The 13,429-nt window shown below is 42.9% G+C and overlaps 2 long non-coding RNA genes across 3 annotated transcripts; one reads left to right on the top strand and one right to left on the bottom strand.

Annotated features, from left to right (window-relative positions):
* Positions 1–2,507: 2,507 nt before the first annotated feature.
* LOC127387582 (uncharacterized) lies at positions 2,508–13,259 on the bottom strand. 2 transcript variants are annotated; one of them, XR_007890164.1, is made up of 3 exons: positions 13,212–13,259; positions 6,068–6,168; positions 2,508–2,595 (listed from the first exon to the last, which is right to left on the bottom strand). It is a non-coding gene; the product is annotated as an uncharacterized LOC127387582 (long non-coding RNA). The 2 variants fall into 2 exon arrangements; XR_007890165.1 differs by lacking the exon at positions 13,212–13,259 and adding an exon at positions 12,974–13,012.
* On the top strand, positions 7,493–9,045 carry LOC127387583 (uncharacterized). Its single transcript, XR_007890166.1, has 3 exons — positions 7,493–7,657; positions 8,230–8,282; positions 8,907–9,045. It is a non-coding gene; the product is annotated as an uncharacterized LOC127387583 (long non-coding RNA).
* Positions 13,260–13,429: the final 170 nt, after the last annotated feature.

Raw genomic sequence — 13,429 nt, 5'->3', positions numbered from 1 at the left:
CTCCATAAAATAAATATGGATTTATTTAAGTCTCTCTCCTTAAAAAATATCAGCTTAAATTATGCTGACTTACCTACCTTTATTTTGCTATATTTGGTTGTAACCTAAACAGTGATTAGTACATTCCATCGCTCTTCTCCGGCCCATTTTTATTATATAAGTCCTTATTATAGTAATATCTATTGTCTATGTCCCTAAGCCTTTTTGCTCTTCAGTGTGACCTCATGAGTAAGAAATTCTCTCCTGAATGAGGCCAAAGGAGAGAGACAACTTAAGGATGTCAGGGAGCAACCTGGATCCTCAAACTGCTAGAAGAGGGGGAAATGGCTGGCAATTTTGGCATTCAACAAGGTAAGTGTTTTGTCTTCAAGGACACGATCCAGCATCTTGAGTCAGAATTAATCACAAATGTTACACAGATTGCATTTTCTCTAATGCATGTGTTTACAGTTCACAAAAACCCATGAAGGCTGTTTTAGGGAAAGCCGTATCACCTGGGAGAGGGAGCCATATAAGTATGGGAGAGGAGAAATCAGATAAACCAGTGCAGAGAGAATTTCTAATCAGAAAGGTGGTTCCCAGGGAAAGAAATCACCATGTCGCAAGGGATACGTATGTCCAAGAACAACATATTCAAACAAGCTGAGAGGATTATTTCTTTGTGCTCTTTCCTGTGCCTGCTGCTAATTCAAGCTGCAATGAATCATAGAATCATTAAGGACCTCAGAGATCATAAAATTCCAATTCCCCATGCCATGAGCAGGGAACCCTACCACTAGATCAGGTTGCACAAAACCTAGTCCAACCTAGCCTTAAAAACCCCCAAGGATGGGGCATCAACAACTTCCCTGGGCAACCCATTCCAGTTCCTCACCACCCTTATAGTGAAGAATTTCTTCCTAATATCTAACCTTAACCTCCCCTCTCTCAGTTTAAAACCATTACCCCTTGTCCTATCACTATCTTCTCTGATGAAAAGCCCCTCCCCAGCTTTCCTGTAGGCCCCTTTCAAGTACTGGAAGGTGCTATAAGGTCTCCCTGGAGCCTTCTCTTCTCTAGGCTGAGCAGCCCCAACTCTCTCAGCCTGTCTTCATAGCAGAGGTGCTCCAGCCCTTTGATCATCTTGGTGGCCCTTCTCTGGACCCTCTCCAACAGGTCTATATCTTTCTTGTGCTGAGGGCACCAGAACTGTACACAGTATTCCAGCTGAGGTCTCATCAGAGCAGAGTAGAGGGGCAGAATCACCTCCCTGGCCCTGCTGGCCATACTTCTTTTGATGCAGCCCTGGATGCAGTTGGCTCTCTGGGCTCCAGCTGGCTCCAACTGGCAGCTCATGTCGAGCTTCTCATCTACTACCACCCCCGAGACCTTCTCCTCAGGACTGCTCTCCAGCCATTCTTCCCCCAGCCTGTATTTGTGCCTGGGGTTGTGCTGACCCATGTGCAGGACCTTGCACTTGGCCTTGTTAGAACTTCATGAGAACCAGTTTCCTTAACCATATGAAGCAAGAAGGAGAATGAAGATATCTACTGCCACAGTGAGGTCCAGGCTGTTGTGAGGTATTGTCATCAGAGCCATAGAGACTCAGAACAGGGTATGGTCTAAGAAAAGATCTGCCATTGCTGGTTTATAGCCAAAGGAATGAAGGGATAACCCAGAGGAGACATGGTGTTTGCCTGCAGAAAGGATCTGATTCACATGTATTTTCCTATTTCATGCTTTTTATATTTGTTCCTGACATTGCAATCATCAGAATTCAACAGTCTTCTCTGAATTCTGAGCTTCTTTGGCAACAGATGGGTACTCAGAAAGGTACCCCTGAAGAGACAAATCCATACCAGGTAATGTTAAGTACAAGCCCTGTGGGATGCCAGCAGACTAAGTTTGGGAATCCCAGAGGCCCCACTCAATTGCAAGGAGTTTTCAGGGGTTTTATCATCAAGTGCCAGGTAAGACCTGAAAAGTTTCCCCAGTTCCAGTGTTGTTCAATGTCCACAAATCAGTGCTGGGAACCTTTAAACAACCTGTGCTGTCATACATTGGCACTCAATATTCCTTCAGAGGGATTTGTTGTATCTAATGTAGTTTGTTGCTGTGTAGCAGGGCATGCAGTTGACCATATCACTATACAAGAATGAAGGAATAAGCTTTCTTGAAAATACTTATTAGCATAATAGTGCAAGGTTATAAAAAAGGCAGTTAAAAGGACATAATTTCTCTCTGCTTTAGAAAGCTCTATTTCTGTTTCCTTGTGCTTAGGGTTTCAGGACATATTACAGAGCATTACCTATCTTCTTTTTTTCTGTCATCACCCTCAAAAGAGACATGGTACACCCTAATGCAGCACAGCCTGGAAAATATTGATTAGTCTTCTTGCTGGGCTAAAAGCAATTATTTCTCTATTAATATTTCTCTATTAATATCACACAGAGAACATGATTCAGAGAAACAGTGATGGTCATATTTAGTTTGGGTACCATCTCCCAGCCTCCTGTAAGTACCTGTGTTTATATGCAGCTGTTTCCAGGAGAACCAATTAAAAAACTGCTTGAAGGCCATATCCTGCAGATGTAGAAAGGCTGAGACAGAGGAGTCCTACAAGAGAAAGAAAATTTAAAATAATTTAAAATATAAACAGCTCAGATGGAATAATGATCAAAATAAATACATTAAAAATACAAAGAATCCAGGTATGATCCAAAGGACAAACCATGAAAAGCAGAAATGGATGCAATGCAGCTACAGCAGCAGTTAGTCTGACAGTATGGTACTGTGGCTAAAGTGTCTAAAAAGCTTGTTTGGCAGATCAGAAGATGCTGTTTCTTGAGATTTTGTCTTCCCTGAATTTTAGTTTTCTTACAACCAAGGCGTTCTTTTTTGTAGTTATTCAGGTTAGGAGGTTGAGATGTTTCCTAATGTTGCTCTAGCCATGTATTTTTAGATGCTGTTAATCAAAGTCCTGAAACTGAAGCAGCCTCATGGTGCCAAAATACATCTCTTAGTAAAATTAAATAGATTTTTCTGCTGGAATTTGTCTTGGATAGTTCAATAGGTTGAGAGAGCTGCTAGGAATTTAAATAGAAAGAATAAAGGCAAGGCTGTTTTCTGTTTGCTACTGGTTTATGATATTTTGCTCTGACTCTTGAACCAGGTCCCCAGTCTTCACAAGAAGGTTTTTGCTTCTCAAGAGCTTGCATGTTTTGCACATTCTTTGGTAGAGAAGGAACATGCAACAGCTGCAGCTTCCAGGGATACTACAGGGTATGTCCCTGGAGGATGGCACTGGAGGACAGTGGTGGAGGAGTGGGACTCTATAAACTTGTCCTAAAGCTTTTACTGAAATAAGAAAATCCCATGGAGTGTTTTTAATTCAGCAGATCTCTGAAAGAAACCTCTGCCACTCAAACCTTCCAGCTTGCTTTTTTGCTATCATTCCATTCATTTCTTATCACGGCCTATGAGACAGGATACTTTGTTCAGACATGACTAAACAGATACTTATGAGGTATTATTACTATTTCCTACTGCTTTGTATTTGTATTTGCTTTGGAAAAATCAAAGATTCTGCAAACCATTGTTTGCTGAAGTAATCTGGAGTTAATGATGGCACATGTTGTAATGTCTGCTGTATTCTAAACTCACCCCTCCCTTGCCTAAAGATTAAAGGCCATCCCAGCCTCTGCAATTTGCTGAAGACAACCTGGTCTGGGTTCTCCATGACCTCTTTTTGGCAGGACAGAAACCACAACAACCACTTTGCATTGGGCACTGCTCCAAACGTGGACTCATCCCAGAGAAGAGAGAAGACTAATGAGGTCAATGCAAACCCACTTGCATTGTGCTTTCTTAGAGAACACACCAAGGTCAGCACAAAGACATCATTTAGCTGGAAGTGTAAAGGTAAAAACCTGCAAAACTGCATCCAACTGGAAAATCATACTTTCTGTGAGCTGACAAACACATCTCTGATTTATTGAGAATCATGGACTCACTCAGGCCCTTAGCTTCATCTTGCTGCCTTGCACCTTGGCAAGAAGTATTCACTCTTTCTACCTTTCTGAGAGAGTCAGAATTAAAGCAGAAGGAGCTGGGCATGTAACAAGCCTGTAGAGTGACAGCAGAGGGTGCAGTGTCCCTGCAACCACACTGCTGAGCACTGCCAGTTGCCCAGACCTCTCCCAGAGTGGTCTTGGTGAGACAGCAGTGATGTCAAATGTACATCCACTAAGAGAGAGGAAACTCCCATCTTCAACATCCAGCTGCAACAAAATCAATTCTCCCTTAGAGTCTACCACTGTCCTCCCCCAGTGCAGGCTCCTCCAAGCAGTGCCTGTTATCCTGAAAATCCTTCATATTCCTGATGTTAAAGGCAAATGAAACTAAACAAATCTCTCAGAGGAAGGTTTTATTTGGGCAAAAAAACCAGTGCTGGCAATTCCTGGGCTCCTCCTGTTTAGTCTTTTGAAGTGTTTTACAATGCTTCATTGTCTTTTACCATATTTCTGAAGTATATAAAATTTATTAATTTGTTTTCAGTCTTCCATAAAGTTATATCATTATTATGTCTCCCCATCCCTGAGCCATCCATACACTTACTACCTATAAAATCTTATTAGGTCATTAGCTGAGAATGTTTTAGTGCATTAGAAGGAAACAATCACCTAAGAGTGTAATATAATTGCCATACAGGGTATTTATCTGTCTTCTGTCACTGCAGTGGGAATGTATTTGAGACAGCAACAGTCCTGGGAGCTCAAGTAGGAGGGACTCTGAAACAGAGGGAATACAGGTAAAGTTTTGTATTGCACCTAAAATGACAAGTGATTCTGCCAAAAGGGGTTGTCCTGCTTCTTTTGTCCTTGGCCATGTTCTCACTCTGCTTATTGAGACAGCAGCCAGCAGGTGAGTGTGTTCAGACTGCTGAGCCAGCAGAAGCTATTACTGCAACTAAAAATGAAAGTCTTTCCACCAGGTCAGCCAAATAAATCCACTAACTTCAACGCCCTGTGGTTTCTAAATGCAGCCCTGGCGAAAGGAAAAATGAGCTGGGACTACTCATTTTCAAGGCATCTTGCTTATCAGTGGATTACAGACTAGTTATAATACAGAGCTACATGAAGCAGCTTGCCCAGAATCACTGAGGAGATCTTTAGCTCAGCAGACAATTGAACCCAGGCCTTTACAGTCTAAGCTCAGGTCCACAGTAGGACACCAGCCTTGTTCTCTCTGTGGTAGCTGAGAAGTGGTCCCTCTCAGTTCACCTGATCCAATTCTTCCTGCTCACTCTATGCACAGTTCCAGGGACACACTGCATTGTAGCCCAGCTGCATTCACTTGGGACCAGACGTGGTTCATTTGCCTGTGCTTTCCATGTGGTCCAACAGGGCTAATGCCTGTGGGGGTGTGGGACTGGAAGCTGGCAGCTCTGGGGCTAGCTGGTTACAGCTGAGTGAGGAGGAATGTGAATGAGGACAGCAGTGGTTTCTAAATGTCAATTTTTTTAAGTGTTCTTATCTACTTCTGTGTCTGAGTTTCACTGATATTCCTGAACATCCAGAGGGCCCAAAGGAAGCTGCCTTGGCTAGAAGGTAAAGTCATCTTTCTGCTTCTTCCCAGCTTCAGTCTAAGCTGTGAGCTTTCTAGGCAGAAGTTCAAGCCCTGTGTGTCCCTGTTGGGTTTTCCAGAGGATTTGCAGTGAGTGAAAAGGGCCTGTAGCAACAGTTGCAAATGATGCAAATCACTGAACAGGTACCCATTCAAAAATAGTGCCTGAGGAATCCTGCTACTACAGTATGAGCTAAAGGAGGGAGGAAAGGGAACAGGAAGAAAAAGTGTAACTCCTCAAAGAGGGAAGGAACCAAAGCTTATTTGCTTGAGGACTGAAACCTTTAGCCCTTATTTTGGCAATATTGCCACTGTTTACATTTTGGCACAAAAAGGCCCTGGGACAGAAGCCTGGCCTGGCCAATGGAAGAGCTGCAAAGCAGGTGAGAACACTGGAGGTGTTAATGCTCCAGGCAGTTGGGGATAGGAATGCAGGGGAAAGGACAAAGAAAAGCTTTGTTACCTGTCTTATGATTTTGAAGGTTGTGGTGAGACAATAGTTCCTCAGAGTTCTGCTTGTTTTGGGAGGCTGTTGTCAGTTATCATCAGACCATCTGATGTGCACTACAAAACAACCGAGTGGACAGATTAAAGTCTTAACCCATGTGACTGCTTGAGTAAGCAGCTGCACAGAATTGCATCTAGGTGACAGTTTATGTACTGTTGCTACGGTGGAGTATCAGAACACTGGCTTTCTGGCTATTTTTTTTTTCTTAGACAGAATAGAGGCACAGAAGGAAGACATTAGTAATGTTACTGATGTTCCTTAATGTGGTTTACACACTGCATCGGCCAAATAAGGTGCACAGGACCCTTCCCCTTCTCCATGTGCTGCTGGAGGATAAGTCAGGAGGGAATCATGCTCAGGATGCATGCCATGACCCCATGTCTGGCTGTCCTAGGAAATGCAGCAATGTTGGTAAAAAGGAGAGTGCGTGAGACAAGAAACAGATGTTCAGAAATCCTTCCCTCCTATCCCATACAGTCACAGGTTAGCTGATAATGTTCCTAACCAAAATCCTAAATCTTTGAGCTATCTAACACTATCTCGTCTTCCCTCTCTCTGTGCCATTAAGTCTTTCTTAATTACCCAGAGCTGAAGAGTTCAAAATTCTAATTTACAGGTGCCAGAGACTTGATTTGTTGAACTACTAAGAACTCAAACTGGCAACCAGGAGGATCTCTAGGAGCTACATACATCCCAGGCAGCTCATAATAATCAACACATCTCAAACGAATACTCCAGATCAATTACTGTCTTTGAAAAGTTTGGTTTAACTGCCTCACTGTGCTAAACTTCACAAGCACAATGCTCGGTGCAACGGTGAGCAAACATTACCATCTAATGGCTGCACGTGTTAATTACAACTGTAATTTTTACTTTTAACGATGAAAGGCTCTTCCTTTTCTAAGTACTGATGTGCTGGAAAAGCTGTACAATTGTAAAACAAGTAGACATGGAAATTTAATAAAGGCAGTATTTACAATTTTTCTGTATCCACCAATCACCTCTGGTGGGGATATGTAAATAGAAGAAATTCTGTTGAAGTATTTTTGGGTAACATGACATGACTATTGCACTGATGGCTATGTAAACTACAGACACATGCATAATAACAGCAATGAAAAATAATGCAGTGCATTAATAACAGTGAAATCCTTTTAAGATTTTAATCCTGAAACATGATTCCAACCTCTTTTGTTTCTTGACAGCAGGATTAAATGTCTCCCATCCCTTTCCTGGGTAATGTCAAAAGATGCAAAACAGCCTTTATCTCATGGAAATGGTCTTTGAGCTCTGGCTTAAGGGTACCACTAAGATGTGGATCTCTCTGTAAATGTCTCATATCTTTACATCTTCATATGTCTTATGTCTCTCTAGGTGGCTGGGATGTACAGAAATACATCTGGCTAGAATACTCTGTCTAGGAAAAACTCCAGTAATTTTGCTAAATGGATTTCAAGCAGTGAAGGATGCTTTGACTGGCCACACAGAAGAATTTTGAGAGACTTGTGGAATCCTTTTTGAGGGATGTCATGGAAGACCCCTGCAGTATGTTATGTTGCTGTGTGTACTGAAATATTCTTAGCAGAACAAGCTGTTCAGGGAACGGGGTTTGGTACAATGGCTGCATCTGCTTTTAAAGCCTCTTTTCAAGATGAATCGCTCTTGGCAGCAAGATGAATGCTGTAGGAACCACTGCTGCATGTCCTTCTCAAATGCTGGGCCCCAAATATACATTCAGCACCCAAACTAATGCTTCCCTTTTATATACTCATACAGCATGGGCAATTCTTAGATACTGAGTATGTTACCAAGCAATCTCTAGAAGTCTTTGTGGTAAAAGGTATAAAAATGTCAGCCAGCAGGACCCCATGCACAGCTCTAGGTAAAGGCGCAAAAAAGGAACTACAGACATGGAACTTATTTCCCACAAAAAAAAAAAAAATCAAGTTGATGTGAAAAAAAACCTCACAAACACCTCTGATCCTCTATATAAATACTGCCAGGCATCCTTCCAAAATCATAGTCATAAATCTTGGAACCATTATGATTTCACTAGCCTTGCTTTATGGAGACACCAGTCCCACAATTCTCCCCAATCCATCTCCTCTTTGTTGCAGGCATCATCTTTGCCAATGAGCACACTCAGATGCAGCAGAGATGGGTCAGCTTGGTGAGTCTGAGGAACATGGAACTAGGGAAGTAAAGCCTGGAAGCTTGGATCCAGGAGGAAGCTTGCAGCTTGAATGAGGGCTTTGCCAGAGAAGGAGGGAAAATATGGATTTGTATGTGATCATGACATGGACTCATTCTCCTTATTTTCAACCCTGTTTTTTCTACTGGAAGTTGCAATTTCCAGTTGAAGTTGGTTTGATGGGATGTTTACACAGCTGATGCTTTCACAATTCATTTTTCACTTGACTGGAACATCACAGCTGAGTCATTGCTTTCATGCTAACCCTTTATGGGAGAAAGTGACAGATGAGAGACTGGCAAATTGTGCTGATTATGCACTTTTCTACAGGATGGAATCTTTCCCTCACTCATTATAAAGGTGCCTGAAGAATGATCTTCCAGCTAGACTCCTGCATCTCGATTCTTGCAGGCTCAGCTATTTGTGTAATCCCATGCAAATCAAGAGTGGGCTGGATGGGAACTCAGTGCAACAAAGGGTAATAGCCTATAAAAGAAGTTAATGATGTAGCTTTCTCTGTAGGCATGGATCCCTCTGTCTCACTCCCCTCTTCCATCAACAATGTGATTGCTGATGTGCTTTTTGGACACTGTTTTTCTACAGAGGCTGCCATGTGCCAGATGCTGCTCAGAGGCTCCCACGCCATGGCAGAATTCCACTGTGGCTCCTGGCCTTAGGTGAGCAAGGACTGACCTGTTTTCTGTAACTGTATCACAAGCCAGCAGTGTTCCTCCGTGAGCTGCAGCATGAAATGGTTGCTCTTTGCCAATGCTGGAGGAAGTAAGTGCTTGAACATGAGTAAATGCTGAACTCTGCTAAAACCAGCACCCACTTCTGTCCCTTTCTTTCTCAGTAATAATCCCCCTGCAATCATTCCTGGTTTGTCTTGTCTACAGGCCCATTAAGCCTCCTGTAATAGCTCTCCTCAGAGACTGGTCTATCTGACTTTACATTGATATTATTCAGCATTAAGTCTTCCCTGGGGCCAGAATCAGGTTTTTCCTCTTAGCTTGTGCCTGCGTGGGTTCTACAATAGCCCCAATTTCCTGTGCTCTATTGGGCTGCAAAGACCATCCAAAAAAACCAGGACAAGCTAATAAGGTAGTGGCTTTAAGAACTACTGCCAAGTGTTGACTTAAGATTTAAGGGGGAACAGGTCATTTGGTAAAGGTTTCACTAGGAAGACATGAGAAATTGTACTCAAGGGCATTTAAATCCTCTAAATCTGAAAGTTACTAGTGAAGAGCAGGCAATCTGGAAAGTAGCTGTATGGTAATGGTCATCCTTCACACAATTCTTCTTGCCAATATTTTTTTTTTTTTAAATTAAGTGGTCATTCATTTCCTACAGTCAGACAAGTAACACATCTAGATCACAGCCACAGTTAGGCACTGTTCAGCTGTGAACTTTCAGGCTTTAAATGCACTGTGAAGCCATGTCACAGTGTTCCCTGGGCTTGTATTTCTACATGCAGCTCTACAACACTTTCCTTTCACTCTTGAGGCACTTAGGCAACTATGTTAATGAGATTGCTGGTGACACTAACACATTTGCAGGATCTATGAAGAGTTATTAAGGATGAGATCAGGAACCACCAGAAGAGCTGGGTGCTTGCAGAGCCACAGAACTTCATTATGCATACCTAACTCAGGTGTTAAAGGTAACAAGTAATTGTCTCTTGTGCAGCTGCAATGTATTTGAAGTGCTTGTGATTACATTTCCATCTGCAATCCTACTTCCTTCTCCTCCTTTTCCTTATGAAAAACTGTTGAGCTGTTTCTTTCTTTGAATTCAACCTCAAAAGCAAAGTCTTTTGTGAAGGCACTGAAGATGTTCTTGGCAGTCACCACAAAGACAGCAATGTTGTTCCACTCTAGACTGAAAGCTTACTGTACACTGTCTTCCTTAGTCAGTAAGATTATTTTTTTTTAACAGAGCTAGGTGGTTGCTGTCTTATCAGATTCATGAACTCATTATGAACTATGTGATGAAAAAAGCTCTGTTGCTGGAAATTTGCTATGCTATTAAAACAGTCTTAAATCTTCTTGTCTCTCATCTGCAGGCAAAGGATGACTAGCTCTCTGCATTCAGTGGGATCAACATAGCTCAAGCCATCAGAGATGTCCAGGCTCAGACATGACCACTTCATGCTGGGCTCTACATGATGTTATATCTGTAAGTACAAGGTGAGACGTGTGTGTCTGCACTTACATGCGCTGCTGCCTTTGCTCATGGCAGGGCAACAGGCCAAGTGCAGCTGCCTCAGCTAATCCTGCAGTGTAAGGGGTCTTTGGAATTTTGAATTTCCGCATAGAGCAGACACATCAGCTGCCTTCTTGAATAGTTGTTATTAGTCCTTTTATTCTGCAGAACAAGCTTAATAAGAGTTAGATGCTGCCATTGGTCCATCCTATGGAATTGAATACAAGGACCAAATGATCCTGCCACACATAAATGCAGTTCTGCATGAGATGTTGGACTAGAGCAGCTTAAGAGCCATAGGGTTTAGGTGCAGTGCACCCAGGATATCTCCCTGCAATGCTTCCCTTTACTGAGGTATGTGAGCAACACTAAGATCTGGGGACAATCCTTAGACAACGCAAAGCCAGGCAACAGAACTCTTTCACCAACTCAAACACCACATATTGTGTTGATACGTTGTCCTAGGCTGCAAAACTACCCAAAGGAAAGTTTGAACAAGTTGTAAGCAACTCTTCACCATTAATAGGATGCTGGATATTATCTACATCTTATAATATTATTAAACCTGTACTCAGGTTCCCTTTTCTTTTGCATAGATGTTACTTTGACCATTTTTTATACAGGAGGATTTAAAGAGTTAGATCAGTATGAAGGCACCAGCATAATGACTCTAGGCTTCTTGTAAACTGGTACAACCTAAATATAAAACCCATAAAAATTCTGGAAAAACAGTGTCTATTGTATCAGCAGGATACTTTAAACAATATCCAGCCTCATGTAGGTTGTCTTTCAAATGAATAAGAGCTATGTGACATTGGGAGATGTTTTTTTAAAAAATCAAGATCAAAGTCAGGGGTCTTGGATCAGTGTGGAGCCTTGAGTTTAGTTGTGAGGGTTTTTTTCCTGAAGTATTTGATTACTGTAATTACTGTATCATCTGGTGCTCTAAAATAAATCTTTAAGAGTGCCTAATAATTTCTAAATAAGTGATTCTGTAGCAGCACAGCGTGACCGTTTCTCACCCCATAATAATTAGTTGGCACTTGCATTGGGCAATTTCAAAGAGCAATTGGTACCTTGGCAATTTAAATCATTAGGCTTTGACTTTGTGAAAAAGATTCTTCCATGTTCCTTTTGTCTTTCAGTAGGAAACCTTAATTTTTCCCCAAAGTATTTTGTATCCTGTATCATCACAAGCAGCAGAAGAGTCTAGGACAGTTTAACCCCGATCATTTCATAGACAAGGCTGGGAACTTGGTGGAGAGAAGCCTCTATGGTGTTTTCTGCCACCATATCTCTGTATTGCACACAGCTGTGGTACAGTGATTGTTTCACAGGTCAAGAATTTCTTAACATCTGATCTCCTGCCACAAATACCTTTATTAATTCCAACAATAAGGTCTAGGTAGCAAAAAAAAATTAGGTGGTGATTTTAGAGACCTGCTGCAACTTCATTTTTTTGAGGAAAAGAAGCTAAGACTAGCTGATGTCTGAAATTCTCAATCAAATGAACTGCTAATTGTGGTAGTAAGGCGGATTGTCCTGTGGGAAAACAAGGGCTGATTAAAACTTCTTCAGAAGGCAGGGGACATGAATCTGTTTACTAATTAAGAATTGGCTCCTGGAAAGTATTAGAAATCTTTTACTAGCATTGACATCAGCAGAGACTGAGAGGCCAGCAAAGGAAATGGCACATTACATTTATCTATGAACAGGTCTCTGTATCAATTTGCATAACATTATTCATTCTGAAAGATTTTCATAAACTGCTTATCTTCAGAGCACAAAGATCCCATTTATGTGGAACTGAAACCAACTAGGAAATTATCTGAGTTTCTAAACCGTTTCTGCTGGTATTTATTTCTAAATAAACGTATGTCTTCTAAGATTATGAACACAGGCTTGAGCCCATAAAACAACAGGACGAGAGTTCCAGTGGTTAGCATATTTAGCGCAGGACTTGGGAAACCATTTTTCCCTGTTCTGCCATACTTCAGTGATTTCAGGGATGTTGCCAAGAAACCCATTGCCTTTGCTTCCAAATAGTAAAAACAGGAGTGTCAGCATCTCATTCCTGTGCTTTGCAAGGATTCGTATACTCAGATACTAAAGTAACCAGGGACATGTTGTGACTTACATAGGTCGAATACCATTTTTTCATATTCCTGACCTACAGGCTATGGATTTCCTCTGACTTTCTCCATATCACAAATTGGTGAAGAAACAGAAACTACAGGAGCCAGAAATCTATGTACTGATTCTGACAGACAGAAGAAACTATTGGTCAGAGGTTTGCAAAATGCTATGGGAAGACATTCTGCTCACGAGGTAACCTGGAAATGGATTAATAGTGTGAGAAGAGGCGGTAGGAAGACGGGGCTGTGTGCCCTGCTCTCTGTGAGCTGGCCGTTACCATCGACTAACAGTCTAGGCGTGGCAGGCTCTTCACTGTTGTGTTTTTTTCCTACCCACGTCTCCAGCAGGGCAGCGGCCGTAGCACTGAGCTGTAGATCCCAACAGATCTGTTCACGGGATGAAGTGAGAAACACTGGCGAGCGGCCTGTGCGGAGACCAGCCCCGCCTGCACGCTGAAGCGATGGCGCCTCGCCGTCAGGCCGGGGCTTGCCTGTCCCCTCGGGGGTCGAGCTGGACAGACCCCGTAGCTACCAGAGACAAACTAACATTATGAATAAGAAGCCACGGTACTTGAGCCCGCCGGCCGCGTCCCCGCGCTGAGCGCCGGGCCCTGCCTCCCGCCGCCGGGCCCCGCCTCCGCCGCCTCCCGCCGCCCCCAACATGGCGGCTCGCCCCCAGCCCCGCTCAAGATGGCGGCTCCGCGGCCGGGACCCCGCCCTCAAGATGGCGGCCGGGAGCGTTCTCCTTCCGCGCCGTGCGCCGGGCTTATGGAGCCGGGGGGAAGCGCG

The sequence above is a fragment of the Apus apus genome, chromosome 8 (assembly GCF_020740795.1).
Source record: "Apus apus isolate bApuApu2 chromosome 8, bApuApu2.pri.cur, whole genome shotgun sequence".
In the NCBI taxonomy this organism is placed as follows: Eukaryota; Metazoa; Chordata; class Aves; order Apodiformes; family Apodidae; genus Apus; species Apus apus.
Note: the sequence above shows the minus strand (reverse complement) of the source record. Positions and strands in the feature narration are given on the sequence as shown.